Source organism: Cupressus sempervirens, chromosome 2, assembly GCF_028749045.1.
Source record: "Cupressus sempervirens isolate cs-2001-9-10 chromosome 2, ASM2874904v1, whole genome shotgun sequence".
Classification (NCBI taxonomy): Eukaryota; Viridiplantae; Streptophyta; class Pinopsida; order Cupressales; family Cupressaceae; genus Cupressus; species Cupressus sempervirens.
The window spans coordinates 539303289-539310788 of record NC_143119.1 but is presented as its reverse complement, the minus strand read 5'-3'; the positions used below and the strand labels follow the sequence as shown (position 1 = coordinate 539310788).

General features: G+C 51.1%; 1 pseudogene; it reads left to right on the top strand.

Annotated features, from left to right (window-relative positions):
* The first annotated feature begins 5631 nt into the window (after window positions 1-5631).
* Window positions 5632-7106, top strand: LOC149573384 (18S ribosomal RNA; annotated as a pseudogene).
* Window positions 7107-7500: the final 394 nt, after the last annotated feature.

The window sequence follows — 7500 nt, the reverse complement described above, 5'->3', positions numbered from 1 at the left end:
CCAGGTTGCCCCACCAGGTCGCCTCTTCTTTAAGACCGCTCACCATGTCGGCTCCCCAAGTCACCTCACCGAGTCAACTATTCAGGTTGCCTCACCAAGTCGACCCCTTAAGTTCGCTCACCAAGTCAGCTCCCTAAGTCAGCTCACCAAGTCGAATCACCTAGTCGTTTTACCACCTTGCCCCAGTAGGTGTGCTCGCCAAGTTGCCCCACCGAGTTTCTTCTCTAAGCCCACTCACCATGTCAGTTCACCAAGTCGGTTGTTCAAGTACGTTGCCAAGTCAACTCTTTAAGTTCGCTCACCAGGTCAGCCCGCCCAAGTCGCCTCTTTAAGTTCGTTCGCCAGGTTGGCCCGCCCAAGTCGCATCAGCGGGCTAACTCGGCGAGTCACCTCACGAAGTTGACTCTTTAAGTGCGCTCACCAAGTCAGCTCACCAAGTCGACTCACCATCTCGCCTCGATAAGTTGGCTTGCCGAGTTACCCCACCAAGTCGTCGCCTCTTTAAGCCCGCTCACTGTGTCAGCTCGTCAGGTCGGCTCACCAAGTCGACTAATCAAGTAGGCCCACCAAGTCGCCTCAAGGATAGCTCCTCACCATGAGTCACCTCACCATGTTGACTCTTTGAGCCTGCTCGCCAGGTCGCCTCACCAAGTCGACTCGAGTACGTTGCCAAGTCGACTCTTTAAGTTCACTCGCCAGGTCGACTCGCCAAGTCAGCTCACCATGTCATCTCAACGAACCAACTCGCCGAGTCGCCTCACCACGTCGGCTCTCTCATACCACTCGCCAAGTCGCCCCACCAACTCGCCCCATTAGGCCCACTCACCACGTCGCCCCGTTAGGCCCACTCTCACCAAGTGGACTCTTTAAGTCTGCTCATAAAGTCGAGCCACCAAGTACTCTCACCAAGTCGACTCTTTAAGTCCTTTCATCGAGTCACCCCACCAAGTACTCTCACCAAGTCAACTCTTTAGGTCCGTTCATAGAGTCACCCCACCAAGTCGACCCTTCAAGTGCGGATGGATATGTCGACTTTTGAAACGGTGGACGCCGACATTGAATCAATTAGAGGGGCATGAAGCCCACCCTCGAGGGTGCTATTTCTCGACTCTCCTTTAGATCATGTTTTCTTGTCACTCAGCTGGCGCAATTTCGGAAAAAGGTTTGGTAGTGGTTGCCAGCCCTCACCGCGTCTACTTGGTGATTTTAAAACTTGATCTAAAATGGGAGCCCTCGTCTAGCACCTCCTTCTGGTGTTTCTCGGGTATTGCATAAATTTATGCCATCGGCGCGAATCCCCCAATGAATGCCTACGCTTGGACCCTCTCTTAGATCACCTTCTTCGATCACTCGACCGACGCAACTACGGAAGAAACTTGGCAGCGGTTGCCATTCTACAGCGCGTCTATTCAGCGATTTCGAAGTTGATCTAATGGCAAGCCCTTGTCTCTAGCCATGAGGTGGGTGCTTGGCGCTCTAGCAAAATTTTTTGCATGCCTATAGCGGCTACAATGAGAGAGGTGGTTGCCATGAGCCTCTCCCGTGCCCCCCTGATTGATTCAACGCCGCTGTCAGGGCAGATGGAAATGTCGGATTTTGAAACGGTGGACGCCGACGTTGAATCAATTAGAGGGGCATGAAGCCCACCCCCTCGAGGGTGCTATTCCTGGACTCTCCTTTAGATCATGTATTCTTGTCACTCAGCTGGCGCAATTTCGGAAAAAGGTTTGGCAGTGGTTGCCAGCCCCTCACCACGTCTACTTGGTGATTTTAAAACTTGATCTAAAACGGGAGCCCTCGTCTTGCACCTCCGTCCGGTGTTGCTCGGGTATTGCACAAATTTTTGTCATTGCCGCGAATCCCCCAACGAATGCCTACACGCTTGGACCCTCTCTTAGATCACCTTCTTCGATCACTCGACCGACGCAATTACGGAAGAGACTTGGCAGCGGTTGCCATTCTACACCGCGTCCGTTCTGCGATTTTGAAGTTGATCTAATGGCGAGCCCTTGTCTATAGCCATGAGGTGGGTACTTGGCGCTCTAGCAAAATTTTTTGCGAGCCTATCGCGGCTACAATGGGAGAGGTGGTTGCCGCGAGCCTCTCTTGTGCCCAGCTCATTGATTCAACACCGCTGTCAGGGCGGATGGATATGTCGAATTTTGAAACGGTGGACACCGACATTGAATCAATTAGAAGGGGATGAAGCCCACCTTCGAGGGTGCTATTCTTGGACTCTCCTTTAGATTATGTTTTCTTGTCACTCAGCTGGCACAATTTCGAAAAAAGGTTTGGCTGTAGTTGCCAGCCCTCACCGCGTCTTCTTTGTGATTTTAAAACTCGATCTAAAACGGGAGCCCTCGTCTAGCACCTCCGTCCGGTGTTGCTCGGGTATTGCATAAATTTTTGCCATCGGCACGATTACCCCAACGAATGCCCTACGCTTGGACCCTCTCTTAGATCACCTTTTTCGATCACTCGAGCGACGCAATTACAGAAGAGACTTGGCAGCGGTTGCCATTCTACACCGCGTCTGTTCTGCGATTTCAAAGTTGATCTAATGGCGAGCCCTTTTGTCTTGCCATGAGGTGGGTGCTTGGCGCTCTAGCAAAAATTTTTTGCATGCCTATCACGGCTACAATGGGAGAGGTGGTTGCCGCGAGCCTCTCCCGTGCCCCCCTCATTGATTCAACGCCTCTGTCAGGGCGGATGGATATGTTGGTTTTTGAAACGGTGGACGCCGACGTTGAATCAATTAGAGGGGCATGAAGCCCACCCTCGAGGGTGCTATACCTGGACTCTCCTTTAGATCATGTTTTCTTGTCACTCAGCTGGCGCAATTTCGGAAAAAGGTTTGGCAGTAGTTGCCAGCCCTCACCGCGTCTACTTGGTGACTTTAAAAATCGATCTAAAACGGGAGCCCTCGTCTAGCACCTCCGTCCAATGTTGCTCGGGTATTGCATAAATTTATGCCATTGGCCTGAATCCCCCAACGAATGCCTACGCTTGGACCCTCTCTTAGATCACCTTCTTTGATCACTCGACCGACGCAACTACGGAAGAGACTTGGCAGCGGTTGCCATTTTACAGCGCGTCTGTTCAGCAATTTTGAAGTTGATCTAATGGCGAGCCCTTGTCTCTACAGCCATGAGGTGGGTGCTTGGCGCTCTAGCAAATTTTTTTGCATGCCTATCACGTAAAGCATGTTTTCTAGTCACTCAGCTGGTGCAATTTCGGAAAAAGGTTTGGCAGCGGTTGCCAACCCTCACCGCGTCTTCTTGGTGATTTTAAAACTCGATCTAAAACAGGAGCCCTCGTCTAGCGGCTCTGTGCCAACTCGATCGGCACAACATGGGGAAATGGTTCGACAGTGGTTGTCATTCCAATGTGTCATCGGGGGATGCCTTGGAAAGTGGCCTTTCAAGGGCGAGCTTGTGTCTAGCCCTTGGATTGTGCATCGCGTCACAAGTGAATGGGGAGATCTCTCTGTGAATGGCGGCATGGTGATTGCAAGAGAAAATTGACTTAGTCGGAGCATTGGCCTCGGGCCATTGTGACGGCCTTGCAATTTCTCTTTAATTGCAACCTATGTTTGTGCAGTAGCAGAGTTTGCATGTAAGATGGGCCTTGTTCTTGAGAGTTCCAGGAGATGACCTCTGGAACTTTTGGATTGGGCCCCTTCAAGGTGAAATTCATCCAGTTGATCGGATGAAGCTCGATGTGCTTGTATCTATTCCGAGACGGTAATGATGGTCATTAATCTGTGGCGGTGAGTATTATCCCATTCGGTAATCGCAATGGCAAAGCTGGTGGGAAGTACTTGTCGCTTTGTTTTGATGGATATACCCTATATGTAGGTGTCTGCATGGCTTGCAACACACTGCACATTTGGTGTTCGATTCTAAGATGCGCTTGTTGCTGAGTGTGTATGGAGTTGTATCTTTTAGCCAAGGGCTCCGTCTCATTGGCATGTTCTATCATTGCATTTTTATCCTGCCCGGACGGGAAGAAGGAAAGAGATGGTTGCACGGGTGCATTGCTCGACATCCCTAATTTCATCAAGGGTCCACTCTCCACCCTAAGTTTTTTCCGATCGGTAGAGCCTTGGGATTGAGAGGGGGGCCGGCGAAAGGTTTGGTTGCCGCATAATTTATTCGCTAGTGCGTTCTCGGTGCGTGCTCGCCTCTTCACTGTCTCATCCTACAGAAGTGCATGGCACTGTCGTGACAGCCTTTTGTGGTCCGGGCTAGTAGAAGCGTAGAGTATTACCGATAATTTTTGTTTGGATGCGGAAACTCTCCATGCCCTGTCCTGCCCTGTGCGATCCGAATGGCAGCAGCTCGTGGGTTCTGCGGGAGATACTCTTCTTCAGCTCCCCCCTAAAGAGAGTGTTCGGTGTTTGCATTGTGTGGACAAAAAGCCCAAGGCATTTCATCTCTCTCTTCAGATGCGAAATTCTGGGAGGGCTTGTCGAAGTATGGCCGTTTGTACGGGGTGCACCAAAAAGCGTGTAGGGGGCATATGCCTGGGAAATGGATGTCTCTGAGTGTCCTTACTCGGTCGCGTGCGCGGTGTACATCTTTGCATTACGACCCTACTGCGAGCATTTGTGATTCGAGCATTTTGGGGGAACGGATTTCGTACGAGATGTTCTTCTCAGGCTCCTGCAAACCAGAGTGCTCGTCCTTGCAATGCTCCGACAAGTGCAGGCCCAACGTGTCTGTCTAGGGGAAGAAATCGCACGAATGCTTTTTACCGAGATGTGGGTGCTTGTGGGTGGTTCCCTCGCGGTGCCAGTTCTTCGGTATGTGCATGTGTGTGAGATTGAAGCTTGTCCGACAACGCTAGTGTGAGTGTTCAGCCGTAGGAACTTTTCTGTACGTGCGCTGGTAGATCACGTGTCACGGGGAACGGTTAGCGAGGCTGTGCTGGGAAAGGAGATATTTGCCAGAGGTTAGACATGTCCGTGTATGCGGGAGGGCTCTCATCACCTGTAAATGTGCGGAGGGGGTGTTCTTATACATGATGCCCTCGAGCGGCCTTATAATTAAGGTGGTCATGTACACAGTGATGCCCCTGCCAATCGCATAACCAGCCATGTTTTCGACTCACACGGCCCTTCACCCTTCAGCATGGTGGTCTCCGTTGGCACTTCGGCAACCAGCTCTTCGTCATGGGAAAATGTTTGTTGCGATCGAGAAGGATTTTGTCTGTGCGGGTGCACCTCAACAGGCGTGTAGGAGGCATATGCCTAGGAAATGGATGTCTCTGAGTAGCCTTACAATTGAGGTGGCTACGTGCGCGGTGCATCTCATACAGACTCGAGGCTTCTTTCGGAGTAGTGGCGGCAGCGAGTTTGAGGGTAAAGGGTTCCATACGGGATGTTCTTCCCAGGTGCCTGTGAATCGAGGCTCCCTGTTCAGCCCTCTCTGGTCGATGATGGGACACTTTCCTCTTGTGCAAAATCTTTGAGCGCTGCGAGTCCTGCATGTGCTGTGAACGTCATTCTTGTTGCTTGTGCGGCAGATTATGTTTGGATGCATGACGGAGTGAATGCAAATTTCGAATTCCCATCGCGGCAGGCATCCCTTGGCTGTAGCAGGTCTTGGGGGTCCCCTCGTTGTTAGAAGCTACCTGGTCGATCCTGCCAGTAGTCATATGCTTGTCTCAAAGATTAAGCCATGCATGTCTAAGTATGGACTATTTCAGACTGTGAAACTGCGGATGGCTCATTAAATCAGTTATAGTTTCTTTGATGGTACTTTGCTACTCGGATAACTGTAGTAATTCTAGAGCTAATATGTGCACCAAATCTTGACTCTCAGAAGGGATACATTTATTAGATAAAAGGCCGGCGCGGGCTCGCCCGCTATTTCGGTGATTCATGAAAACTTCACGGATCGCACGGCCTTTGTGCTGGCGATGCTTCATTCAAATTTCTGCCCTATCAACTTTCAATGGTAGGATAGAGGCCTACCATGGTGGTGACGGGTGACGGAGAATTAGGGTTCAATTCTGGAGAGGGAGCCTGAGAAACAGCTACCACATCCAAGGAAGGCAGCAGGCGCATAAATTACCCAATCCTGACACGGGGAGGTAGTGACAATAAATAACAATACTGGGCTCATCGAGTCTGGTAATTGGAATGAGTACAATCTAAATCCCTTAATGAGGATCCATTGGAGGGCAAGTCTGGTGCCAGCAGCCGCGGTAATTCCAGCTCCAATAGCGTATATTTAAGTTGTTGCAGTTAAAAAGCTCGTAGTTGGACCTTGGGTCGTCACGGTCGGTCCGCCTTCTGGGTGTGCACTGGCCCTCACGTCCCTTCTGCCGGCGGTGTGTTCCTGGCCTTAATTGGCTGGGTCGCGGTTCCAGCGCTGTTACTTTGAAAAAATTAGAGTGCTCAAAGCAAGCCTACGCTCTGAATACATTAGCATGGAATAACGCGATAGGAGTCTGGTCTTGTTCCGTTGGCCTTCGGGACCAGAGTAATGATTAATAGGGACTGTCGGGGGCATTCGTATTTCATTGTCAGAGGTGAAATTCTTGGATTTATGGAAGACGAACCACTGTGAAAGCATTTGCCAAGGATGTTTTCATCAATCAAGAATGAAAGTTGGGGGCTCGAAGACGATCAGATACCGTCCTAGTCTCAACCATAAACGATGCCGACTAGGGATCGGTGGATGTTGCTCTAAGGACTCCGCCAGCACCTTCTGAGAAATCAGAGTGTTTGGGTTCCGGGGGGAGTATGGTCACAAGGCTAAAACTTAAAGGAATTGACGGAAGGGCACCACCAGGAGTGGAGCCTGCGGCTTAATTTGACTCAACACGGGGAAACTTACTAGGTCCAGACATAGTAAGGATTGACAAATTGAGAGCTCTTTCTTGATTCTATGGGTGGTGGTGCATGGCCGTTCTTAGTTGGTGGAGCCATTTGTCTAGTTAATTCTGTTAATGATGAATGATCCGGTGAAGTGTTCGGATCACGGTGACGACGGTGGTTCCTGTCGACGACGTCGTGAGAAGTTCACTGAACCTTATCATTTAGAGGAAGGAGAAGTCATAACAAGGTTACCGTAGGTGAACCTGCAGTAGGATCATTGTCGGTTCGAGACCCTGAATCGTGTAGGGGATGGAGCTGGCCTCCTCCCCACCCCCGAAATCTCGGCAATGTGCAGACACTCAGCCCTGCAGTGATGTGCTGGATGGCCAAGCTACGGGTCCAGCGCCGTCGAGGTCGAGGGTCACATCGAATGCCCGTGATCGAAAGCGTGGATTCCCCACGGGGCGAAGAAGAGACTCGGATGCAATCTGGATTATAGGATTGGTGCCTTCGAACGACGTCCGCGTCGAAGTGAGAGGTCTCTGCTCGGTTGCAGTTCAGAGGGGGTCCGGGCCTCGTCCCCCGTTGAGATTTCACGATCCGATCGCATGCGCAGCGCTGTGCCAGGGATCCGTCATTTCGACGGCGGCAAGTCGGGACTGCCGCAACCCCCC